The 27,913-nt window shown below is 40.2% G+C and overlaps 1 protein-coding gene across 2 annotated transcripts in view; it reads left to right on the top strand.

The window, feature by feature from the left end:
• LOC140517508 (solute carrier family 22 member 15-like) overlaps positions 1-13,300 on the top strand; it is a 229,343-nt gene extending 216,043 nt beyond the window's left edge. Inside the window, exon 16 of one of the 2 annotated variants that reach the window (XR_011971612.1) lies at positions 12,825-13,300. The gene's annotated coding sequence lies outside the window, so the exon portion shown is untranslated. Of the gene's footprint in view, positions 1-8,357; positions 11,064-12,824 lie in introns of those variants that run through there. The other variant, XR_011971613.1, reaches the window with a different exon arrangement.
• The last annotated feature ends 14,613 nt before the right edge of the window (positions 13,301-27,913 follow it).

Raw genomic sequence — 27,913 nt, 5'->3', positions numbered from 1 at the left:
GACTCAAGGCAACCTTCACATTCCAGATGTAAACACAGTTCTAGAGAGTTATAAACACCCATTGAGATGACTTCCTGGGGGTAAATTATATGAAAATGATTCTTTTCATTTTCATTAATCTACAGAGTTAAGTGGGCGAAAGTGGTTTGGTTCATTGCAGAAGTATCTTTTCCCATATATCCCAAAGCAGAAGCCTGAGATCATAAAACAAAGGGGAGAAGAGGGCATGGGCTCATAGCTGAGTACACTTCTTACCTGTGCAGATTCTAGAGCTTATAATGTGCTTCCCACACATTATCCCATGGGATGTTTATAATAACTCTAGGAGGCAGATAGTACAATTCTTTCTGTCTTGATAGTACAAAGGAGGAAACTGGCTGTGAGAGATGTTAGATTTGTCCAAGGTCTCATGGCTCTTAAGTGCAAAGGCCAGGATTTGAACCTGAGGTCTTCTGATTCCAACCAGGGATCTTTCCCCAGAAAACCCTTAGAAATAGATAAAGCATTTATTAAATATCTACTATGTGCCAGACACTGTCCTCAGCGTAGGGAATACAAATGTAAGTGAGTAAAGCAGTCTAGGTCCTCAAGGTACTTACTTGCATTTTAATGGAGGAAGGTAACATAGAGAGGGGAGCTGGAGGTTGTAGGCAAGATTTGGAGCTACTGCCTAGAAAGTGAGCTGGAGGCTTAGCTTGAAGGCAAGGTAAGGCAAAGGCCCTTATTAGAACTCAGTATAGGAATGACAGCTAGCATTTACAAATCCCCTTAAAGTTTGCAAAGCACTTCACATATATTATCTCATTGGATCCTCATAGTAACCATATGATGAAGGTGATGTTATTACTCCATTTTTATGGAGAGTGAGAGGTCACATGACTTGTGCATATAGCTCTGTAGTGTCAGAGGCAGGAATTGAAATTGAATCTTCCTGTCTCTAAGTCCAATACTCTACTACTCCATTTGGCTGCTTTAAAAAATGATGATGTTAATGATAATAGCTAATATTTGTACATGGTTTTAAGGTTTGCAAAGCACTTTGCATGTGTTAACTCATTTGATACTTGCACCAGTCCTGTGAGTTAGGTATTATTATTATTATCACTTATAATAATAACATTTAGTGTCTACTATGTTCCAGGCAGTATGCTAAGTACTTTACAATTATTATCTTATATTATCCTTACAACAACACTGGAAGGTAGGGGTTACTTTTATCTCCATTTTACAGATAAGGAAACTGAGACATACAGAAAGAAAATAAAGCAAAAGAATAGATTTTGAATATTAATAGAACCCAAACTCCTCACACATGTCATTTAAATAAATCTCCAGGTTTAAAAATAAATTCCTAAAGACCTGGATTCTTGACCTTATACACATACACAGAGAACACAATCATAGAATTCCATGGGAAATTAAACCTTTTTTGCTGAAATAAACTTTGACATCATTTAAAGATGAAGGATGAGCTGTCAATGAGTCAGTGCTGAAATGATGTTAAATGGCTAAAATGATTTGAATTAAACTCATGGATAGCACCTCAAAATTCACAGAGAATAGATTAACATATTCCTCACAGCTTGGATCCACTAAAGTTGTGACAGGATTTCAATTAGAATCACAGCCCTCAGAGTTGGATGGGACCTCACAGGCCAACCAGTATGTACAACATCTTCTGTAACATCTCCAAGAGGTAGCCAGACACGAAATCTTTGCTCTCCTCTCCTTGAGTCAGGAACGCCTGAGTTCATGTACTAGTTGTGTGATTCTGGGCAAGTCATTTAATCTCCATTTGCCTCAACTGTAAAATGGGGATAATAATAGCACCTAACTTACAGGGTTATTATGAAGATCAAATGATAAAACATATGTAGAATACTTTACAAACCTTAAAGGGCTATGTAAATGCTAGCTGTCCTTATCATCATCATTAACATCATCATCATCATCATCATCAATCATCATCATCATCATCATCTTCACACTGAATGATAGAAAAATAATTCTAAAAGATTATATTGGGCTAGAGTGTATAGAGTGCTAGACCTGGAGACGGGAAGACCTGAATTCAAGTCCAGTCTCAGACACTTAATAGCTGTGTGATCTTGGGCAAGTAATTTAACCCTGTTTGCCTCCATTCCCTCATCTATAAAATAAGATGGAGAAGGAAGTAGCAAAGCACCCCAATATTTCTGCTAAGAAAACACCAATGGGGTCATGAAGAGTCAGACATGACTGAAAAGACTGAACAGCAATCAGATGAAAGTTAGTAGGGATCAGTATAAAGTCTTCCACTTGGTTGAAAATACAAAACCAACCCGCAAGTTGGAAGAGGCAATGGATAGACAGCAATTGTTCTGAAAATGATCTGGGGATTTTAGGGGACTGCAAGCTAAGTAGGAGTTATCAAAGTGATTTGACAGCCAGTAAAGCTAATGCAATATTAGGCTGCATTCCTTTTGGGAACATAGAGGTGAGAATCCCACTGTATTTTGCCCTTAGCCTACCTCATTTGGCATATTGTGTTGAATTCTGGGCATCACAGTTTAAGAACGACATTGAGAAACCAGAAAGAATCAAGGAGATGATAATCAGAATAGTAAAGGGCTTTGAGATCTTGGCATATGAGGACCAATTGAAGGTACTGGGCATGCTTCACATGGAGATGCTAAGTATCTTCGAGTAGTTAAAAGATGAGGACAGATGGAACATGTTTAGCTTGTCCCTAGAAGGTAGAGCCAGGAGCAATAAAGTTTGGAAGTTACAAGGAGGAAAGTTTAGATTCCAAGTCAGGAGCTGTCCAAAAGTACAGGACTTGCTTTGAGGTGGTTGGCTCCTCCTCCTCCTCAGAGGTCTTCAGGCCAAGATTGGACAATCTCTTGTTTGGTAATTTATAGTGGTGATTCCTTTGGACACTGAGGTCTTTGCCAACTCTCAAATTATGATTCCTATGTGAAATTATGATTCTTATTATGATTCCCATATGGATTAACTGAGAGGGATATTAGCATAGTTCTCCTTTCAGTTATGACTTTTAAAAATATGCAGCTTTTGTTCAATCAGCTAAATTCAGCCATTAGAATCATTATGCTCAAAAGAATACACAATTAGAGAATGATTCATTTAGAGAATTATGAACATCTAGGTACAATTAGGTACTGTATTCCCCAGTGCTTAAGTGTTATCAAGAATGATTTAAGCTAAGCCTGGTTTGGCAGAATAATTATCCCTTCCACGTCATAGAGGTTAGGGGCATAGCACCCTCATGATCTGGAAAGTCCATATAAAATATTTTGACCCTTCCTTTGTACCAGACAAGAAGTCTGATTTCTTTCTTTTTCTTTTATGGGGTATTTACATTACTTTATTATAAAATTTGAGTTGATTTTATACAATACTACATGTATATTTTATGCATTTCTGAGTTTCTAAACTTTTCCTGTGCCATCTGCCACCTTTCACATGTCATCTGTGGCTTCAGCAAAACTTCCCTCAAATTTCCATTTAATTTATTATGCCAACCTCTGATATATTGGAACCCCTATGGGGAAAGTCATGATGTGGAAGGGATAATTGCACTTCATTCAGTTTACTCTGACTCTCCATAATTTGAGTCAAAAGTTCTACTGTTTGGAGGGTTCAGGCCATTTTGGCAGTCGTCATCTCTGTTCCTATTTCTGGTTCTGCATTGTCAAAGTGCCACTCTGGATGCTAAAATCATTTCTTTCATGGTCCTTCTTTGCAGCCTATTCCTGATGTAACATTGTCTAGGATATCTTCCCTGGAGGAGGGTTTCAGCTCCCTCCTGTTTGAAAGTCTCCCTTTCTTCTCCCATTATTGGGGGCCAAGGACAGGAAGAAGATCACAGGCTCATAAACTCTAACTTGGCAATTGTGTTTTTGTTAATCAGAGGATAGGGATTTCTCCTTTCAACCTTATCTCTTTGCCCTTTAAAGTTAGAGCTCCTATTATTCCTAATTTGCATCAGTTGGTCCCTTAGCAACAATCACACATGCAGGAATAAATAATAGCTGACATTTAAGATTGGCAAAGGGCTTTACATACCTTATCTCATTGGACCCTCCCAACATCCTATGTGATAGGCACTTCTGTTATCATTATCCTCATTTTACAAGAGAGGAAACTGAGTCAAAATGGCTGGCATAGGATCAAACAGCTAGGAAGTGGTGGAAGCAGGATTACAGAATCCCAGACCAAAGCTCTTTTTATTATTGAGATATACTGGAATAAGATTTTTTTGTCCTCACTCTCTCTCAACCTCCTCTCCCTTCCACCACTCAATCAGTTGCCAAGTTCTGTTGATTCAATCTTTGTAATATTTCTTGCCTATACCTGTGTCTCTTGTCTGAAACTGTTTTCATCCTGGTCCAGGCCCTCATCTACTCAAGCTTGGAATATTGCAAAAATAGCCTGCTGGTTGGTCTCCCCAGCTCCTCTTCCCACTCTAGTCCATTCTCTACTCTGCTATGAAAGTGATTTTCTTAAAGGGCAAATCTTATCATATCACTCTCCTATTAAGTAATCCTGAGTGACTCCCTATTACACTCAGGATCAAATAGAAAAACTCTGAAAGTCCTTTATAACCTGATCTCTCTCTTTTCCTGTTTTCTTACATCTCATCACCCTTGGTCTATTCTGTGATCCAAGGACCCTGCCTTCCTTGCTGTTCTTATCTGCTCAACCCTCCATCTCCCAAACCCCGGCATTTTTTACTGGCCAGTTGCCTCTGCCTGGAATTCTCTCCCTCCTCCTCTCTGCCTCTTGGCTTCATATGAAATCCTGCCTTCTACAGGAAGCCCTTCCCAATCCCCCTTAATTCTAGTTCCTTTCCTCTGAGGTTACCTCCAATTAATCTTGTAAATATCCTGTATGCACACATTGTTTGCATAGTCTCCACCACTGGATTATGAAATGCCTGAGAGCAAGGATTGTCTTTTTATCTTTCTGTGGATCCCCAGGGCTAAGCACAGTGCTGGCACATAGTAGGCAATAACAATTTGTTGACTTGCCTTTGTATACATTTAGCCAGAACATAACAAGACTTAAAAATATACCTCTTAGGAGGAAGCTAGGTGGTGCAGTGGATACAGCACCAGCTTTAGAGTCAGGAGGACCTGAGTTCAAATCCAGCCTCAGATGCTTACTAGTTGTGTGACCCTGGGCAGGTCATTTAACCCCAATCATTTACAAAAAAACTTCACTTTGCTCGCATTGCTCAGTGGGCATGCAAGGCATCTCTTAGCTCTGTCTTGCACTATGATGACTCATCTACAACACATTAAGGTTTCCAAAGAATTTTCTTCATAACAGCCATGTGAATTATATAGTGCAAGTGTTATCTCAGCAGAGAGAGATAGCAGCACAGATTAGTGGGGAAAGCACTGAATTCGGAGCCAAAAGACTTGAGTTTGAGTCTCAACTCCAACAACTCACTAGCTGTCTGACCCTGGGCAACTCACCTTCCTTTTTTGAGGTTCAATTTTTCTCACGTGTAAATTAGGGTTAATAAGAGCAAACAGGCTTATGTGAGGATCAAAGGAGACAGCATATGAGAGGTGCTTTACAAACCTCAAAGGAGTCAGTCAATAAACATGTATTAAGTTCTTACTTATGTGCCAAGTCCTGCTAGAGGTGATGGTGATGCTACTGGTCACGGCTATATTCATCCCTCATATGTGACTTTCATGTATATTTCCTGGTCCTTTGTTTTCTTTGTGTGAGTGCTCAACTTGAGTTTGAATTCTGGTTGTGTCATCTACCACATTTGGGATACTGGATTAGTCACTTAACCCTTTGAGGTCTCACTACCACACCTCTCCCCAGAGTCACATTCCTCCAAAGGGCCATGGCCTGCTGCTTTGTCTCTTCTGCTATAATAATAGCTAACATTTAAATAGTGCTTACTATGTGACAGGCCCTGTGCTAAGTGCTTTACAATTATTCTTTCATCTGATTTTCACAACAATCTTGGGAGGTAGTTGCTATTATTTTCCTCATTTTTAATAGATGAGGAAATGGAAGCAAATAGAGGTTAAGTGACTAGTAAGTGTCTGAGACTGGATTTGAACTCAGGTCTTCCAGACTGTAGGCCTAGTGCTCTGAGCACTGGGGTACCACCTAGCTGCCTCAACACTTGCCTTTAATAATGCTTCTCAAGAAAAGCTACAATATCCCTATTATATTTTACTGCTGCTCTTGTCTTAGATTTGTCCCCAGAACCATCGTGTGTGTGTGTGTGTGTGTGTGTGTGTGTGTGTGTGTGTGTGTGTGTGTGTGTGTGTGACACATACCAGTGAGACATCATGGCCTGGAGAAATTTCTGCCCTGGGCATGCCTTTCTCTACTTCCTGCGTCCTGATTGATGACTCCCTCTCCTGAGCCAATATTTCAGGAAAAACCCATCTGTGCTTCTCTTTCCTTCAGTTTAGGAACCAGGAATCATGACCAAGTCCATTCTATAATTGTTCATGGATGGTATTTGTCAACCTACTTATGGTACCTCTCATAATCCCAGGATCTTTCTCTTCTCTTCCTGGTTGCCACTTTTCTGTTTTTTATTTTTTCTCCCCACTACATGTAGAAATACCTTGAGGATAGGGATTGTCTTTAATAAATGCTTTTTTAACTCATATGTTCATTTATCCATTCATTCTTCTTTTGCTCTCTACTTTTCCAAAGGCTTTTGTTTCCTTTCCACATTCCTCCATTTCAAGTCTCCTTTTACCAGATCAATATGTTCCAGAAGACCAGTAATTAATCTAAGGAATACCACCAAGTTCTTGATCAGACCAGGGTTGGAGAAGAAGTTTTGACAATTTCCCTTCAGGCACTGGGTGTGTTACCAAATTTTGTATCCTTGAACTTCAGCTAATTTTTGCCCAGACCCATCCTAGTCACCTCAACTCTCTACCAATTTAAACCCTTGTACATCATAACAGAAGAGATGATAGGGGACAGATGAAGGAGACCTGCATCCAGGTCTAGCTTGTCATAACTCACTGTGTGATCTTGACTAAAGTCCCTTAACCTCTCTGAGTTTCTTTTTCTCATTTGCAGAGAGAAAGAGAGTTGACTTGGGTGAGCCCCAAGGTCCCATCCAGCTCTCAAACTCTACACAATTTCTAGATGGGAAGGATTAAATGCAACAAAAATAGGAGGTCCTGGGAGGTAATTGGGAGGGTGGGAATGGGCAAGATATGAATAGATGAGGAAGCAACTGTGTTAGAGAGAGTAGAGGAAGGAGGAAGCCAAGTTCTTAGAACAGCCATTTAAGGGAAATCAGTGTTAAGTACATCATAAAGAATAAAAATGTAGAAGTTTATATCTTCATAATGGAGTTATTAATTAGTGTTGAGTTGTTAACTAGTTTATAGTCTCTTGGAACTGGGAAAATCTTTTTAGAGAACACTTAGCAAATAGCAGACAGATTTGATAATCACCTTATCCTTTGGAGTTTTTACTCATTTTGGCCAGATCTGTTCAGTTCAATTCAGCAGACATTAATTAAATAACTACTCTGTGGAGAACACTGTATTAAGTCCTGGGGAGAGATACAAAGTTTAGTTGTAGTGACCTTTAGCATGGTATGGTGGGAATTTGATTTGGAATCAGAGGCCCTGGGTTCAAATCCTGCTTCTGTCCCTTAGTAACTATGGAACTTTGGGCAATTCACTTGTAATCTCCAGACTTTAGTTTCTTCATCTGTACAATCAGTGGTTGGACTCTATGACCTCCAAGATCTCCCCCATCTCTTAACCCATGATCCCTTTCTGCTTTGTACAGAGCTAAAAAGTTTGTAGGAGAACATGACAATGATACAGGTAACTATAATGTGTCATAAATGACCTGGAAAACTACAAAATAAAGCTGTGAAGATGAATTCAGAGTAGAAAGTCATTGCTGATTAAAGGAGTTGGGTAAATAGATATCTAGCTAGATTGAAGCTAGGTAGTAGGGACTGGAGTCAGGCAGACCTTTGCTAAAAAATCCTTAGAGGTTCCCTATTGTCTTGTTCTTGTGTTCAGTTGTGTCTGACTCCTGGAACATAGCATGCCAATACTGTTCATGGGGGTTTCTTGGCAAAGATATTGGGGTAGTTTGCTATTTCCTTCCCTAGCAGATTAAGGCAAATAGAGGTTAAGTGATTTTTCCCAGGGTCACGTGGGCTAATAAATGTCTGAGACTATATTTGAACTCAAGTCTTTTTGATTCCAGGATCAGTACTCTATCCACCAAGGCATTTAGCCGCCTCTTCTCTGTTGTCTAGTAAGTTCACACGCCTTTGCTTGGTATTTAAGACCCTCCATAATATGGTCTGGACTCTACTTTTCCAGGCTTACTTCCTATCATTGGCCTCCCAGAAGTCTTCATTCCCTATCTTCACACCAAGATGCCTCTATTCCAGCCATCATTCTCTTCTTCTTCCTACACCTGGATTCTGTCTCCCAGAAGTTGGACCTCAAGGAAGCAGAGTCAAGATGGCAGAGTAGAAAGATGCACCTCTAGAAGCTCTCCCCCAAAAGCCTATAAAATACCTGTAAAAATGACTCTAAACAAATTCTAGAGCAGCAGAAGCCACAAAACAATAGAGTGAAAGAGATTTCCAGCCCAAGGTAGCCTGGAAGACTGACAGGAAAGGTCTATCACACCAGGCACAGAGTGGAGTGCAGCCCAGGCTTGGCCACATCATGGCAAGGACAGGATTGGAGCAGACTTCACGGTGCCTAGCAGCAGCTGCAAGTCCCAGATTCCTTAACTCCCAACTGCCAAAGACAACTTCAAAGGTCAGTGAGAAAGTTTTTTCACTTGGGTGAGAAGGGAATGCAATAGTATAGTTCCAGCCCCAGGCAGCAGCAGCTTCCATTGTTGGAGCCCTGGTCTAAAGACCCTGGGGGAATTGAGCAGCTGATCTTAATCTCAGCCCTGAGTGGTGACCCTGGGGTGAGGAGGAAGTGGTGGAGCTGGTGGAGGCTCTGGAGAGGGAATCCTGTTCACAGACCAGAGTGCAGGCCTGGAGAGGAGTAAACTCCTCTCCCTTGATTGTGCCACCTTGGAGGAACTGAGAACTTACAGATCCCCAGAATATACCCTCCTCTTGACAAAGAACTCAAAAGTCAAGTAACTGGCTGGGAAAATACTCAAAAAGGGAAAAAGAACAAGACAATAGAAGGTTATTTTCTTGGTGAGCAGGTATTTTCTTCCATCCTTTTGGATGAGGAGGAACAATGCATACCATCAGAGGAAGACCTAAAAGTCAAGGCTTCTGCATCCAAAATCTCTAAAATAAATATGCAATGGTCTCAGGTCATGGAAGAGCTCAAAAAGGATTTTGAAAATCAAGTAAGAGAGGTGGAGGAAAAATTGGGAAGAGAAATGAGAGCAATGCAAGAAAATGATGAAAAACAAGTTAACAGCTTGCTAAAGGAGACCCAAAAAATTGCTGAAAAAACTAACACCTTTAAAAATAGACTAACTGAAATGGCAAAAGAGGCCAAAAAAGTCAATGAGGAGAAGAATGCACTAAAGAGCAGAATTAGCTAAATGGAAAAGGAAGTTCAAAAGCTCACTGAAGAAAATAGGTCTTTAAAAATGAGAATGGAGCAGATGGAAGCTAATGACTTCATGAAAAACCAAGAAATTACAAAACAAAATCAAAAGAATAAAAAAATAGATGACAATGTGAAATATCTCATTGGAAAAAGAACTGACCTGGAAAATAGATCCAGGAGAGACAATTTAAAAATTATGGAACTACCTGAAAGCCATGATCAAAAAAAGAGCCTAGACATCATCTTTCATGAAATTATCAAGGAAAACTGCCTTGATATTCTGGAACTAGAGGGTAAAATAAATATTGAAGGAATTCACCAATCACCTCCTGAAAGAGATCTGAAAAGAAAAAGTCCTAAGAATATTGTAGCCAAATTCCAGAGTTCCCAGGTCAAGGAGAAAATATTGCAAGCAGCCAGAAAGAAACAATTTGAGTATTGTGAAAATACATTCAGGATAACACAAGATCTAGTAGCTTCTACATTAAGGGATCGTGGGGCTTCGAATATGATATTCCAGAAGTCAAAGGAACTAGGATTAAAACCAGGAATCACCTAACCAGCAAAACTGAGTATAATACTTCAATACTTTAAGAAAGACTTTCAAACATTCTTGATGAAAAGATGAGACTTGAATAGAAAATTTGACCTTCAAACACAAGAATCAAGAGAAGCATGAAAAGGTTAACAGGAAAGAGAAATCATAAGGGGCTTACCAAAACTGAACTGTTTACATTCCTACATGGAAAGATTATATTTGTAACTCTTAAAACTTTTATCAGTATTTGGGTAGTTGGAGGGATTATACACACATACACATAAACACACACATATATAGACAGAGGGTACAGGGTGAGTTGAATAGGAAGGAATGATATCTAATAAAATTAAGGGGTGAGAGAAGAATATATTGGGAGGACAAAGGGAGAAATGGAATGGAACAAATTATCTCATAAAAAAGGCAAGGAAAAGCTTTTTCAGTGGAGGGGAAAAGGGGGAGGGGAGGGAAAAAGTGAAGCTTACTCTCATCACATTTGGTTTAAGGAGGGAATAACATGCATATTCAAGTTGGTATGAAAATCTATCTTACACTACAGGAAAGTAGGGGAGAAGGGCATAAGTGGGAAGTGGGGAGGATGATAGAAGGCAGGGCAAATGGTGGGGCGGTAAACACATTTGGGGAGGGATAAGGTCAAAAGAGAGAATAGAATAAATGGGGAGCAGGATAGGATGGAGGGAAACATAGTTAGTCTTTCACAACATGACTATTATGGAAGTCTTTAGCAAAACTACACATACATAACCCATATTGAATTGTTTGCCTTCTCAGTGGGGATGGGTGGGGAAGGAGGAAGGGAGAGAAGTTAGAACTCAAAGTTTTAGGAACCAATGTAGAGAATTATTTTTGCATGTAACTGGGAAATAAGAAATACAGGTAATGGGGTGTAGAAATATATCTTGCCCTACAAGAAAAGAGAGAAGATGGGGATAAGGGAAGGGAGGGGTGTGGAAGAAGGAAGGGTAGATTGGGGGAAGAGGGTAATCAGAATGCATGGTGTTTTGGGGTGGGGGGAGGGGAGAGATGGGGAGAAAATTTGAAACTCAAAATCTTGTGGAAATGAATGTTGAGAATGAAAAATAAATAAATAAATTGGAAAAAAAGAAGTTGGACATTGATAAATGAGCCTTCATCTCATCCAGTCTCAAAGCTGACCTCTACCATCTTGTTCCAACCATCTCCACACCATGTCACCCAGTGGGTCACATTCTCTCCTTTATGTGTTGTTTTTTCCCATTAGAATAGAAGCTCCTTGAGGGCAGGGACTGCATTTTGTATGTGTATCCCTAGAGTTTAGCACATAAGAAGTGCTTAATAAATGCTTTATCCATTTATTTATAATAATAATTATCATTATGTCTTAACTTTTTTTAGTGCTTATTATGTGCCAAGCACTGAACTATTTTATGAACATCTTCTCATTTGATGCTCATGACAACCCTGGGAGGTTATTGTTATTGTTATATATCTATTATTATCTCTGTTATTATCTCCATTTTATAGATTGGGAAACTGAGGCAGACAGAGATGAAGTGACTTACAAGTTAACTGTCTCTGTTACTGTCTCTTCCTGTCTCTGTTTTTCTTTACAGTGTCATACAGTTACTAAGTGTCTGAGGTTGGATATGAACTCAATTCTTCAGTCCAGGCATGGTGCTCTGTGCACTGTGGTGCCACTTAGCTGACCTAGATTATTATGTCAGTTTGTGAAAGATTGATTAGAATGTGGAGAGACCAGAGATAGGAGGACATGTTAGTTGGCTATTAAAATAGCTTTGCTTAGTGAAGCAGTAGAGAGAGAGGAATGATTCATGCCAGAGGTGTTACTGGGGTAAGTGACTCAATATTCTGAGTCCCTGAGATGTGTTGCTTCAAATCTAGAGACAACTCATTGCCTAGACCATCCCAGAATCCCAAAGGCCTAGAAGGCCACCTCATTCAACCCATGCCTGGCAGGTACTCATCCTTCCTGCAGCATAGTCAACAAAGAAATGATCCTTTAGACTTCTCGACATTGGGAACCTATCATCTCCTCAACCAACCCATTCACTTTTGATCAGCTCTTGTTTCTAACTAGCTCTAATTGTCACAGGGCTGGGAATCATGGGAGCAGGGCTACTCTACCTCTGGGAGTAGACTGGGCACATTCTCATCAGTTCCCATCTTGGCTCACAACAACCTGTGAAAAAGGTGCAAAGGATAATATTATCCCATTTTAGAGATGAGGATACTGAGACTCAGATGCTGAGTGCTGAAAAAGTGACATGTCTTGCCTGTAATCACCTAGCCAATGAGGGTCAGAGGTAGGATTCAATCTCAAATCTCTATGGCCTCTAAGCATAGTTTTCTATCTATTGTTCCTTGTTGCCTGAGATTACTACTCAGGACTCTGGGCTTCCAGGAGCCCAGTGGTCTTCTCTGTGCATCACTCTGCTTCTGACACTATATCTCCCTTTGGGTGAATATTCCTCCCCTTCCCCCTTCCCCTGCCCAGTAAAGTGGAAGATCTCTCAAAGCAGGTGAGAAATTCCTGGTTCGAAACACGTTTTATTGTGATGGACATTTCTGAAGGAAAGGTAAAGTCCTTGAAATCCCACCAGAATAACTGTTTGTTTCCTCTTAATGGTAAAAATGAGAATCATTATCCTTGGGGACTGGAATCTACCTTTAAAGACAGCTCATTTTCTTTACAGATGCCATCCTTCCAGCTTCTCAAAGCTGTCACGTCCTGCGTGGCTTCTCCCTCTGATGAATCTGCCGTTCCGGCATTCAGCACTGTCTGTGGAGAAACAGCAATTAAAGTGGCCAATCATGGGCACTCCTAAATCATGGCTGAGTGCTGATGGCATGATTAACTGCAGATGCTCCAAATGCTTCAGTCAGCACATTGGAAACTTCCTTCCTTTCTTCCTTCGTTTCTCTCCATCCACCTTGCAGGCACTTGACCTGAATTTTCTCTGAAATTCCCCTGAAAAGGATCAATTCTACTGGTGTGACATTGGACAAGCCATTTTCCTCTTGCTAGCGCTCACTTTCTTCCTCCGTAAAATGAAAGGTTGTATTCTTAATGTTTTTTGTACTATGATCCTCTTTGGCAGTTTAGTGAAGCTTAGGGATCCCTTATCAGAATCATGTTTTTAAATGCATAAAATAAAATATATAGGATTGTGAATGAAGCCGGTTTGTTCAACAGTTGTCAAAATATAAAAAACAAAAACATTCAAGGTCAGGGACCCCAGGATAAGAGCCTTTGGACTAGTTATCTTTAAGGTCCCACATGACTCAAAATTTTATGAATCTATGATTCTATAAACTTGTTCATATCCAATTATACTGGGCATATATATTTATATATATAAACACACACACACATAATTATACTGAGCATACACACATGGTCACACAACTAGTTTGAGGTCAGACTTGAACTCAGATCTTCTAACTCCTTAGCTGACCCAGGATTTATCTACACTGTAGATTTTCCTATGCTGGTGACATCATAGGTCCTTTGCATAACTACACAAATATATCTTTGCTCCTGAAGCAGTTTGGTATGGAGGCTAGAGAGTAGCCCTCAAAATCAGGAAGATCTAATTTCAAGTTCTCCTTCTGACTCATATTGTCAGTGTGAAGCTGGGAGATTCTTAACTTATCAATGCCTCAGGGAGCTCTAAGACTCTGAATTGCAAAGCAGGGATTAATAAGCCTGAGGAGGAGAGGGAGTTAATCCATTTGGAGTTCCCTATGCCAATCAAATCCCAGGTCCAATCCTACTACTCTATACACCCACACCACATATACCATACTCTGTTTTCGTGTGTCTTTAGTACATTACAATGGAAAATTCAACATGGTGGTGGTACAAGTAGGAAGTGCTTCACCCCCAAGCTTATAGACTTTCCCTCTATTGGCTCACTTTGTTTCTTGCTGCCACTCACAACCACAGTCCAGAAAGCTCAAAATTTGGGGAAACTATAATGTACCTATGTCTAACAAAAAAAACTGTTGTTGGTGTATGTGTGTGTGTGTGTGTGTGTGTGTGTGTGTGTGTGTGTGTGTGTGTGTGTGTGTGAGAGAGAGAGAGAGAGAGAGAGGGAGAGAGAGGGAGAGAGAGAGAAAGAGAGAATCCCTTGATTAAAGTTCCTAAAATTCTTCCAGCCATTTATTTTTTAAAATTTCAGTAAATTCAGTAAATTTCTTAAGATTATGTAAGTAAATATTCAAGTAGGTGGAAGAATGAGAAAATAGGTCAAAGACTTAGAAGTCTGCATTCTGTGGGTATTAATCCAGTGTTCAGAAGAAAATCTAATCCATGTACTTTGAGCTAAGAACAAGCTTTTGAGATGAACTAGGGGGTCTGGAAGGATGATAGTTACACTGGTAGGGACAGGAAATCTTCTGGGTGGGTGATAGATGGTTGGATTTTGCAGTGGATGGAGTAGAGTTCTGGACCTGGAACTAGTGACACCTTAGTTCAAATCTGGGTTCAAACACTCCCTGGGTGACCCTAGGCAAGTCACTTTAATCTTCATCTGCCTCAGTTTCCTAATCTATAAAATGGGAATAAAAATATCACTTCCAGGATTATTGTAAAGATAAAACGAGATAATATTTTAAAAGCATTTTGTAAACCTTGAAGTGCAACTTAAATTCTTCTCCTCTTCCTCTTCCTCTTCCTCTTGCTTTTGCTTCTCATTAGTATTATCTATGTTCAAATTCTGCCTCTAACATTTACTAGCTCTGTGGCTGTGGGTAGGTAACTACACCTCTCTGACTCTGTTTCCTCACCTTTAAAAGAGAAATGTTGATGCTGCAACAAATTCCTCAAAGGGTCATTGTAAGCCTCAAGCGATACACTGTATGTAAAGGCTATTGCAAATTTCTAAACCTAATAATAACAGTGGTAGTAGTGTAATAATATGTGCCTTTACATCGTCCTTTGTACAGTTTCTCATTTGAACCTCACAATGACCTCTGAAGTTGGCTCTAAGAGTATTATTTTCCCCATTTTAGAATCAGGGAAACTGATCCTCACAGATACTAGGTGACTTCCCCTGGTCACATAGCTAGTAAGTGTCAGAGGTGGAATTTGAACTCATATTTTCTTGAATCCAAGTCCAGCAAGTGACCTCCTGATTACTGACGAGGAGGAAGATGACTCACTGCTCTAATGTCTTTGTTCTGAGTGAGGAAAGTCAGTATAAAACCTGTGGCAGCAAAGGTCCCCTTGGCAAAGTGGCATTTTCTGCTGTTCACACTAGTTATATTAAGAAAAAACCCTCCTATTTATTTTCCAGGTTCAAGTGTCTTTCAGTTAGATAGAAGACTCGTAATTGTCGCTTCTACTTAGCGCTGGAATTTGCTGAGCTGAGTATCTTTAAATGGAAAAAGTAGCTATAAATCTCTAAAAGTTCAAAATCTATTACCTAGGGATGTGGTTAATTTCTCCTCCTTTGAAGTCATTACCTTTTCAAGGACCTCGCTGGCTAGAGAAAGACATGGTTGATTTAAACCAAAAATCTTCCAAGCCAGCGATTGATCTTAATTGAGGATACTACTCTTGTCCACAAGTGTGGGGGTGGAAAGTAGAAGAGTCTGGAAAATGAATGTGCTCATGTCTTCCTTTTTCTGCACTTGTACATGTCAGCAGGGCTTGCCTGTCTATGTGGGCAGAGCAGGTGGTCACCTACATATTGTCTTTGAAGGGACATAGAAAGCCCCCTTCCCCTTCCCTCCAGCCCTAGTGTCTCCCTTGCTCCCAGCCATCTTAGAAGCTTGGAATTCCCATCATTAATCACTCCTTTGACTTAAAGTATTATCTCCAGAAGGTTGCTATTGAAACGCATGTGTTATCTGCTAGCCAGAGAAGGGGCAAACTAACCCTTTCCTAATTACAATACATTAAAACTCAGCTATTAGGCTGCATCAGCTGAGCAGTTTTTTTTGTACTACTCTTTAGAAAGCAGAGAGTACAGCTGGAGGAAATGGGACATTTTGCTGGTGGTAGGAGCAGGGTAGAGAATGGAGTGTTTGGGAGGGTTATAGGATCAAAGTAGAGAGCTAGAAAACAACTAAGATATCCTCTCATTCCCCTCATTATACAGATGAGGAAACAAGCGCAGGGAAGTTAAATAATTTCCCCAAGGTCACAAAGCAAGTAACTGGTAGAGGTGGGATTTGAATCCAGTGCCTCTGTACCCAAATCCATCACATTTTGAACCTCCCTCAGGCAGCTGGGCACAGCACATGGATACCAGTCAGTCAATAGGTGGGAAGGGATTGTGCCCAGGGTGGACATATAAGGCAAGATGTGTTATGTCCTGGGGATACAGAGAGAAGTAAGACAGAGTCTCTGTCCTTAAGGGTCTTTCAATGTCCTTTAGAGGACAGAGTAGGCACCCCAAACTGCAGACAGTAAATGCTGCAAAGGAACAAAATAATAGTGCAACATGGCAAGATATCCTAAGAGGAAGGAAGCAAGCAAGCATTTGTTAAGCACCAGACATGATGCTAAGCATTTTACAAATATCTCATTTGATCCTAACAACAGACATGGCAGCAAGGTACTATTATTATCCCCATTTTATAGATGAGGAAACTGAGGTAGACAGTAGTTCAGTAACTCGTCCAGGGTCACACAAGTAGTATAATGTCTGAGACGGGATTTGAATTCAAGTATTCCTACCTCTGGGCTCTGTACTCTACCCATTGTACCACCTAGCTGCCTCTCTGGGTAAACTTAATGTTAGAATCATCTTGGGAAAACCTGGTGACATTTGTTGTAGCAATCGGATTCTTCCTGCTGTGGTTTTGACTTTCAGTTCTGACCACCCACTGCTCTCTTAACCCAGAACTACAAAGAGAAGTTGGTGCTTGACCACATATGTAGAATGTGGGGTCCCTAAAAGGGACCTCTCTCTTCAGGGAACCCCATGAAGACAGTGTTATTTTGGGATAGTGGCAGAATCTTGTGACTAGGATGATCACATCTCACCCAGAGCTCCAGGACTTTGGATCTCCCAGTCTTTCCAGAAGGGCACTATGTAAACATGGCATACTGGATAGCTCTGTGTGGTACAGTGGATAGAGGCCAGGAGGCAGGAAGACCTTTGTTCGAATGTACCCTTAGACACTTACTAGCTGTGTGAGTCTAAGCAAGTCACTTAACCACTGTCTGACTGAGTCTCCCCAGCTGTAATAATAATAATGGCATTGATCTCCCAGGATTATTATGAGGATCAAGTACATATGTAAAGTACTTTCCACAGTGCCTGGCATATGGTAGATGCTCTACAAGTGCTAGCTGCTGCTGCTGCTGCTACTACTAACAGAGGTGGTTGAATATGCGGAGATGAAAACTAGCAGAGGGGGGCCCAATTGCTTGTTCTTGTAGTGTCTGCTGTTGAGTAAATAGGCATGTGTCTCTGTACTAGGCACTGCTGATGAAACTACTCTGCTGATTGTCAATTCAACTAAATTCAATAAACCTTTATTTAGCACCTACTATGTGCCAGGCACTGTACTAAGTACCAAAGATAGACTTAAAGAAAAGACAGTGCTTGTCCTCAAGGAACTTACAGTCTAAAGGAGGTAGGAAAACAGGGTAAGAAGGTGGAGGTACCCACTGCAGGGTAAGAGGGCAGTGCTTGTCCTGTGCAGTTGAGGAAGACCATGCCATTAGAGAAATGATGACATGACTTGCAATTGACTTTGGTTTGAGTGAGGGAGGGTTGTGCAGGTCACCAGCTTCACTTCTCCTCCAGAGCCATCTGAATCCAGTGACCAGATATTCATCAGGATGACTGGAGATGACCCAGGATGTACTGGGAGACCTTGGCCCCTTTAGGCCAAGGTCTATTTAGGTACTCTCTTAGGGTGAGGTAATGCCCATTCATTGAATAGACCTGTTTAAGAAGTAGCCAGGGTGTGGCCCCTTTAATGAGGCAAAGAAGAGAAAGACCTCGGACTGGGAGGGAAACAGCAACAGTTACTATTGATAATCACTCTGAAGCCAGGAGGATCCAGAAGAGAGCTTTTAGGCAGAGGGTAACCAGTGCAGGGATACCTTGCTCTGAAGAGTGGAAGTCAGAGCAGCATGTGCAAAGTGGAATGAGCTGAAAGCTCTCTATAAAGGAATGGCTTTGGAAGGGCTTGGTCCCACCCTCTAGCCTTCCAAAAAGAGGGGAGAGGAGGCTAAGGCAGGTGGTGTCCAGGCTTGAGTTAGCAGCATGGTATGGAGATGACAAGTGATGAGCTTATCCTAGGAGGAATGTCTTGTTCTATGAAGCTGAAACGAGGCAAAGCAGCAAAAACATGGACACCTGTGGTTTGGTTGGGGTCTTGCTTTTCTTGTAATGATCCAGTGATCAAAATTCTCTGTAAATAGGTACTCACCCAGGCACACATCTGATACCCTAATGGGAGAGAATTTATGTGATCTCAGAGGAAAAAGATGCTGACCTGGAGATGCTTAAATTTGGGTCCATTGTGTGCATCAGAGACTGACAAGGGTTGGAGGATGGGTGGAGAGAGCAAAATGCTTGACAGATGCTTCAAGTAATCATATTCATATGTTAGTGTCAAGTGCAGACGCAATAAAAAGTCCCAAAGCTTTAGGGGATTGGCTCGTTGGAGTCAAGTTTTCTCTTTGGATACTGACTTCCTGGCTCTGAATCTTACCTGGTGACCAGTTTCTCATACATATCAGCTGCTTTGATCTAAGCCTTCTCCTGCAGCCACACTGGCACAAATCAAGGTAGAATTTTCAGTTTACAGCCTCAGATCCCTTCTCCTTGGCCAGGGTAGGGGGTGGGGTATCACCTGTGCCTCTACCTGAGGGAGGGAAGTGTTTGTCTAATGACTTACCTGATTAGTTCTGCTGCAGGTGGGATGCAGTATATTTTCACACTGGTTTGTTAAGCCCTTAACAAACAGATGTAGAACAACTGTGTCTATCATAGTGCTTGTCATGAACTCCATTAACCTAGATGCTCATCATCTTCCAATCCCAGGAACTTTACATTCTGCTTAAGGCTTCAGGAAGCAGTTTTCTCAAGCTCCTGCCCCCTACTTCCTCTCCTGATAGGACCCTTCACATACCACTTGCTCTAACTCCTGCCTCCGTTCTGAAGATTTTGCACAAGGTCATCCCAGGAGAGATAAATTACTTACTCAGGCTGGTAGCAGATTTATTGGACCTGTGCCTGGCTAGTTCCTTTTCTGGTTGATGAATGACATGGTATCCTCTGCTTCTCTTTGTCTGATGGAACCCACTTCCTGTTAGTTAGCAATAGCAAAATTTATTGATTTATATATTCACTCAGATGCCTAGAACAAAACTTGCAGAAGCGAGTCTACCTTCCATCAGTAGTCTCAGGATTATTTCACATTACAGGTATAAGCATAATATGGAATCATTGTGGGAGCACACAGATCAGGACTGGAGTCACTTGGAAGAGGACCATTCACCCTTGTAATGACATTGGCAAGTTGATGATGCCCATGTGCATATTTTTCCTTCTGGTGAGACTTAAAATGTGTGAATGATGAATGGGATCATTTGATCATTATCTTCCCTGTTGCTGTGCACATTTGAGAATAGTGGGGTCTGGATCATACTCTAAAGTGTTAAAAATCAAGACATAGGTCATGCTCAATAGGGTTGATCTACATATTACATACACACACAATACAAATACTTATATTGTTGTTGTTTAGTCATTTTCAGTTGTGTCTGACTCTTTGCAGCTCCATTTGGGATTTTCTTGGCAAAAATACTGGACTGATTTGCCATTTCCTTCTCCAGCTCATTTTATAGATGGGGAAACTGAGGCAAATCGGTCTAGATGACTTGCTCAGGGTCACATAGCTAGTAAATGTCTGAGGCTAGATTTAACTCGGAAAGATGAATCTTCCTGACTCCAGGTCCAGGACTATATTCACTGTGCCACCTAGCTGCCATATAGATACATACAGAGAGAGACATATTTACATGCATATATATTCATAACTTTTAATTTAACAGGCATCTCCCATCTCTTTGTCTAATCTTGGAGTCATTTCTAATACATTGTAATATGAAAGAATACGTTATTAGCTGGTTTTTCAGGCCAACATAGCCAGTTGGTTCCATTAAACACCTGATTAATTGAATGAAAATATTAGTCAAAAAATTTTTTTTTACAGAATTGATGAATTAGACAAATAGTTGACCCTTTAAGCTTTGGGTATGGACATGATCTTAGATATGAAGGTAATGAATATAAACCACTAGTTCAGTGTTATGGTCATGAGAAATCATTGCTGAGGTTGCAAATTAGGTAGAGTTTGTCTTGAAGATCATCCTGGCTCCTCTTCAGTGTCCTCTCCTTTTGGGCATCTTCCTTAAGTGCCCAGTGCCCTTGTGCTGCCACTTCACAACTCTGGTGTCTTGTTGGGTTCTCTCCACTTAGATGATGCCATGCCCTTTAGATTTCTTCCTCCGGATCCCCTCCCCTGAAATAAGGCCCTTAACACACCACTTGCTCTAACTCCTGCCTCCACTCTGAAGATTTTGCATAAGGCCATTTCAGGAGAGATAAATCACTTATCCAGGTTGCTAGCAGATTTATTGGAAGCCATGCCTGTGTCCTATCCCCTCAAGGCCTTGCTAATTGACATGTTTCATTATGCTAAGGGGCTAATGTAGCTCATAATGATTTAATATTTTCAATTTAACAGGGATCTTTCATGTTTTGATTAAATGTTTTGAACAATATGGAACTTTCAGGTTAATGAAGGAGACAATTTTGGGTAGGTTCTTTTTGACTCCCTTCAAATCACACTAGAGAGATGACGGATTGCCTTCCTACCCTATACAAAAGACTTACCCCAGTTATAGATTTTATTGCCCTTGGGTCTGTTTTAGAACCAACTCAATTATATCCCAAATATTTTGTAAGAACCAAGAGAATATGTTGTTTCAATAGTAACTCTGGCTAGTTCTTAATGAGAAAGGTTTGAAGTCACTGGGGATATTGAGCCTGGAGGAGAGCAGACTTACAAGGTGTATGATTGCTTGCTTCATGTACTTGAAAGGTTTTCATGTTGGAAAAGGGGAAGATTTGCTCTGGGAGTCTTGGGAGTGCAAAACAATGACCCATGAATGGGAAAAACAGGACGGGGTTAGAGTTTGCTCAAAGGAAGACCAAACTTTCTGACAATTGGAGCTCCATGTCTTTAGAAGTCTTCAAACAGAGACTTGTTGGCCGTCTTGGGCACAGGACACACTGACTTACTAAAGATCATCGAAAAAAACTGGAGTGGAATAGAGTCTGCAAACTATAGACCAGTGGACTTGGTTTATATTTCTTGGAAAAATCTAGAATAAATTCTTGTAAAAAAAATGTTTCAAGTTGTATTTACTTATGGCAACTAGGTGGCACAGTAGATAGGATGCTGGGCCTGGAGTCAGGAAGGCTCATCTTCCTGAGTTCAAATCTGGCTTCAGACACTGACTGTGTGACCTAAACAAGTCACTTAACCCTCTTTGCCTCAGTTTCCTCATCTGTCAAATGAGCAGCATCTTTGACAAGGAAATCCCAAATGGGGGTCATGAAAGGTTGGACATGTCTAATTGACTACATAAAACTACACAACTACAAAGAAAAAAGATACTCGCGAAGTTCTTTTTGTTTGTTGTGTCATCCTTGTCTCCTCCACTTTATCATTTTCAGACCCATATACATAAAAAATGGGCTTAGATTTTTTAAAACCTTTTCAAAAATCTTAAAACATATGTGGTGAATATATTAATTAGTAAATGTCTAGAATATTTGTGACATGGTTACTAAATTGGCAGAGAGGGAAATGTGGAAGATACAGTTTGTTAGCAAAGTGTTTGATGAAGTTCGTCATCCTAGACTTAGAAAGTAGGAGACATGTGGGTTAGGTGACAGAAGCACTAGATATATTTGGAATTGGTTGACTAGCCAGACACCAAGGATTCAATGTCAGTTTAACATGAGGTCTACTGTGGAATGCCCATGGAAGTCCCATGCAGTTTAAGATTTTTATCATTGATGCATGGATAGTATGTTTATCATATCTGCGGGTAACCCCAAACTGGGAGGAATGGTTAATACACTGGATAGCAGATTCAGGACCTGGGAAGATCCCAATGGGTAGTAAGCATAGGATGGAATCTAGTAAGATAAAATCCAATAGAGATAAATGTAGAGCCTCACACTTGGGTAAAAACAATCTTTTCAAGTTCAAAATAAGGGGGATGTAGTTAGCATTTTATCTGAAAATGTTTGCCTGATAGTTTTTGAAAAGAGCCTTGCCCATAGTAGGCCCTTAATAAAAGCTAGTTCCCTTTCCCTTTTCTTTTCCCACTTTGTCTGAAAATGTTTCTCTGGGTTTTTTTTGGGGGGACTGAGAGGTCAAACCAAGTATTGTGGGGGAAATTAAACCAATAAATAAAATGAGACCATTTCTGTGAGCATAATACCATTTATTAATAGGGTCATGCTATCTTTTAATAAAGTCTAGGTCAATGGCATGCCTCTGTTTATGCCAAAGACCTGGAGTGAGGACTGGCAGGGTATTTTATAACTAGTATGTCTTTCTTTTGATTGACCTGAAAGTGCATCATTGGGTCATCCCATTGCAGTCTCAATTGGTGGAGATTTTAATGCAGAGGTAGGCTAAGAGTGCACAGCTCCTCTCCATTCTTTATCTTTGGGAGGGAGGAAGGCAGCTGGGAAAAGTGGAGTGTCTCTCAGATGTGGCTGATCATGACCCTTGACTCCTAAGGAATTCAAATCTCTAGCAATCTTTACTAGAAAAACATAAGCCATTTCCATCAGGTTTTCACTGACTTGTTCTCCCAAGACTCTTGAACTTAGGGTCCTAGGCTGTCTCTGTTGTAGTCTGAGGAGAGGTGGTGGAGGTGGTTTGATCTGTCTGGCACATGTCACCTCTCATCTCTCCCTCGGGGTGTTTTCTGTTAGGCAGGTGGCATAAGACAAGAGGGATGAGGGAGTCATAAGAATTGCCTTCAAGTCTTTGAAGGGATGTTATGTGGAAGAGAGATTAGATTTGCTCTGTTCATCTCAAAGGGAAGGACTAGGGACAATGAGTAGGAGCTGTGATGAGGTGAATTAAAGTTTGAGGTCAGGAGGATCTTCCCAACAGCGCTAAGAGTGAATGGGCTGCCTTGGCTGCTCAATGGAATCCTTAAGTAGAGACTGGCTGATCTTTATTGGGTATGTCATAGAAAGAATTGCTTTTCAGGTATTGGGTTGGGTCCAGTGGCTGCTCAGGTCTTTTCCAACTCTGAAATTCTTTGATTCTGTGATTTTTGCATCTAGCAGCTCAGACTGTCAGCAAGGTACTAATAAAACAGCTGGTTGGTACTAGCAAACATCTGACTGGGTGAGGAAAGGCAAAAACAGTTGTCTGATTAAATGGTTAATTTGGCTCAAAGGTAGTTTATCTATTAACTCTCATGGGATGATGGAATGTAAAACCTTGCATGTCCATCAGGATTATCACAGAGAGCTTCCCTAAATGGGTTGGAGAGTTGGATGGGATGTAAGATGTAATGGGGATAATGAGATTTAAAATTGCTGGGCCTGGGCTTGAACTTGCTACTTTCTGTCTTATCTGTAAGATATTGATGATAGTACCTACCTCACAGGGTTGTTGTGAGGACCAGAGGAGATAACATGTCTAAAGCACTTTGTAAACTTTAACATACTCTTGTTAATTTGAATCCATTACTTAAACTTTCTGGGCCTCAGTTTCCTTTTCTGTAAAAGAGGCATTTGGGTTACAAGGGACTAAGGGACTTACTGTTCTAAATCCCAGGGCTCTATGGATAACCATCACGGACCCCTTTAGTTCCGAGACCCTAAGAGTCTCATCTATACTGCTTGTTGTTTATGGATCACTTCTGAATCAAAAGATAAAGGCCCTGCATGTTACTTTCAGACAAAGAAAAAAACTGAATAGAAATGGACAGTCAGAATGGACTCTGCCATTCTGAAATCTTTTAGCCTTCAGTAGGTACATACACAGAGGAAAGATGTGTGTTTGAGTATCTGACACTGAGCAAAACTGATCATTGCAAAGAATCTTTTAACTGCACTTAGTTCAACAAGCTTTCATTGAACACCTAGAATGTTCAAGGTACTGCCAGGATACACAAAACCAAATGAAAGACAGACTCTACCTTCAACAAGATTACATTCCACTGAGGAAAATACAACATTTAAATAGATAAACAAATACAAGATAATGTGTGGAGGGACAAAACACTAACACTGAGGGAATTAAGAAAGGGATTGGGCAGAAGGTATTACTAATAAAGGCAGCTATGGCACAGTTAAAGGCACAGTGGACAGAGGAAGACTCATCTTCTTGAGTTCAAATCTGGCTTCAGACACTTATGAACTGTGTGTCCTTGGGCAAGTCACTTACCCATATTTGTCTCAGTTTCCTCATCTGTAAAATGAGCAGGAGAAGGAAATGTCAAACCACTCCAGTATCTTTGGCCAAGAAAACCCCAAATGGGGTCATGAAGAGTCAGAATGAAAAAAATGACTGAACCACAGCATCACTAATAGACTGCTACTTTATCTGGGCGCTTCGTGGACCTGTTTTCAATGAAGAGATGATTTTTTAATTAGCACATGATATCATTTGTCTATTAATGATGCTTAGGAGACTTAAAAACTGTTTGTTCTCTTAGTTGAGAACAAAGAATACCTAAACCAGGGTTTAGATATTCTTTTGAAGATATAATTATCAGCTCCAAGAGTTGAACTCCCTTGGAGATTGCTTTGTAGATCGAAAAAACAAGTGTTAGATGGAACTGGGTCACTGGTGAGATGATTAACTTGTTCAAAAGATGGGTGTTGGGATTAATGCAGTCTTCCTGCAGCTTTGGTTGGAAGAGAAAATCTCTAGACTCACAAGAGATTCCTTTTTGGCAGAGATTGGAGGGCATTTCCATCATTTCTTCCTTGTTTTTGTTGACGGTGTCAGTGGGGCGGTGCGGGGAGCTCTATGAGTGGAAACTCCCTCCACGAGGATGAAGATCAGGAGCTCACAGTGTTACAGAGTTATTGGCAGCCCTGAGAGTCTGTGACTTGCCCACTGGCACACAGCCAGGATGAATCTGAGGTAGTGCTAGCGCCCAGATGTTTCTGACTCCAAGACTGACCCTCCATCTTCTATACTACACGGCTTCTGTCTCTTTACTTCTGTCTCCTTGTCTCTCTCTGTCTTCCTCCTTCACCCCCTTTCTCTCTTGTTTTCTTCCTCCTCCATCTTTCTTCTTCTCCTTCTTCTTCTTCTCTCTCCTCCTCCTATTTCTCCTCATCCTTTTTCCTTCCTTCCTTCCTTCCTTCCTTCCTTCCTTCCTTCCTTCCTTCCTTCCTTCCTTCCTTCCTTCTTTCCTTCCTTTTTTCTCTCTTTCTTTCTTTCTCTCTTTCTTCCTTTCTCTCTTTCTTCCTTTCTCTCTTTCTTTCTTTCTCTCTTTCTTCCTTTCTCTCTTTCTCTCTCTTTCTTTCTTTCTTTCCCTCTCTCTCTTTCTTCCTTCCTTCCTTCCTTCCTTCCTTCCTTCCTTCCTTCCTTCCTTCCTTCCTTCCTTCCTTCCTTCCTTCCTCATATACACACACCAACTAGATGGTACTACTCTTCAAGAAATACATTACATTAAATATTGTTCCCAATTATGCAGTTCTCAAGAATATTTCTGCTGATGGTCAGAGGGCTTCCACCTTTCTTTAGTGATTGAGATACTAAACATCTTGAGGAAAAAAGAAAAATGCTACCCTGCTTCTGGATACTTCCTAAATGTCCAGGTGTTTGGCATCACATCTACAGACTTTTAAGTGACTGAGAAAATTCATAGGACAATAGAATCAAGAGCAGAAGAAGATCTTTGAGCTCTTCCCAGTCAATATTCATTATTTAGAAAACTGAGGCCCAGAAGTAGTAAGTGGTTAGCCTTGTCTCCTAGACAACTAGGCATTTGAACAATGTTGTTGGATGAAGATGAATGATATGGGCTAAGAAAGGATCCATTAATTATATGTTCTCCATGTTTTTAAGTCCCCCCTTTAAAAATAATTTTATTTATTTCATTAAATATTTCCCAATTTTATGTAATTAAACATAATCATTAAATAAATTTAGTTTCAAATTATCTCCTTCCCTTCCATTCCACCCCCTTCCTCGAAAAAGCAAGCAATTTGACATCAATTATACATAGGAAGTAATACACAACATATATCCACATTAGCCATGTTGCAAAGCAGTTAGATGACACAGTGGATAGAGTGCCAGGCCTGGAATCAGGAAGACTTTTCTTTCTGAGTTAAAATCTGGCCTTAATAGCGTTGTGGACCAGGGTACATCACTTATCCCCTTTTGCCTCAGTTTTCTCATTTTTGAAATGATCTGGAAAAGGAAATGGCAAACCACTCCAGTATCTTTGCCAAGAAAAACCTGAAGGGGGTCACAAAGAGTTGGACATGACTGAAAAATGAGGAAACAACAACAAAAAGAAAACACAGACAAAAAATAAAATGAGAAATAAACAAAATTTTTAAAAAAGTATGTTTTGTTCAGAGTTTATCAGTTGTCTTTCTGAAAGTGGAGAGCATTTTTCATCATGGGTCCTTTGGAATTGTTTTGGATCATTGTTTTGATGAGAGTAGCTAAGTCTTTCACAGTTGACATTCCTACAATATTGCTGTCATTGTGTACAATGTTCTGGTTCTGTTCATTTCACTTTGCATGAGTTTATATGTCTTCCCAGATTCTTCTGAAACCGTTCAGTTTATCATTTCTCAACAGCACAATAGTATCCCTTCACAATCACATACCACAACTTGTTTGGTTATTCCCCATGAACATTTCTTTGATTTCCAATTCTTTGCCACCACAAAAAGCTGCTATAAATATGTTTGTACAAATAGGTTCTTTTCCCTTTTCTTTTTTTCCCTTTTTCTTTGATATCTTTGGGATATAGACCTATAAATGGGATTGCTGGGTCCAAATTTATACATAGTTTTATAGAATTTTGGATAGTTACAAGTTGTTCTCTAGAATGATTGGACTAATTCACAACCAACAGTACATTAGTAACTCAATTTTTCTATACTCCCTCCAGCATTTGTCATTTTCCATTTCTGTCATGTTAGCCAGTCTTAAGGGAGAGAGGTGATATTTGCATTTAGAGCCTTTTTAATGTGGCTATTGATAGCTTTGATTTCTTCTGCTGAAAACTGTCTGTTCCTATCTTTTGCCCATTTACCATGACTTTTATTTTTATTAATCTAGTTCAGTTCTGTATATGCTTGAGAAATAAAGCTTTTATCAAAGAAATTTTTTATAAAAGTATTTTCCCAGTTTCTTGTTTTCCTTCTAATTTTGGCTACATTAGTTTTGATTTTGCAAAACTTTAATCAAAATTATCTATCTTATTTCCTAAAATCCTCTCTATTTCTTATTTGGTCATAAACTTTCCTCATATCTATAGATCTTAAAGGTATATTTTTCCATTCTCCCCTAATTTACCTTCACATTATCCATTTTGACCTTATCTTGGTATATGGTATGAGATGCTGTTCTATGCCTAATTTCTTCTAACTGCTTTCTAGTTTTCCCAGCAGTTTTGCTAAATGAAAAGTTTTTATCCTCAAAACTTGTATCTTTGTGTTCATCAAACACAAAGATTACTATGGTCATTTACTATCGTGTATTGTGTCCCTAATCTATTCCACTGTTC

The sequence above is a fragment of the Notamacropus eugenii genome, chromosome 1 (assembly GCF_028372415.1).
Source record: "Notamacropus eugenii isolate mMacEug1 chromosome 1, mMacEug1.pri_v2, whole genome shotgun sequence".
Taxonomy (NCBI): Eukaryota; Metazoa; Chordata; class Mammalia; order Diprotodontia; family Macropodidae; genus Notamacropus; species Notamacropus eugenii.
The sequence above is the reverse complement of the archived record's forward strand: the minus strand, read 5'-3'. Positions and strand labels throughout refer to the sequence as shown.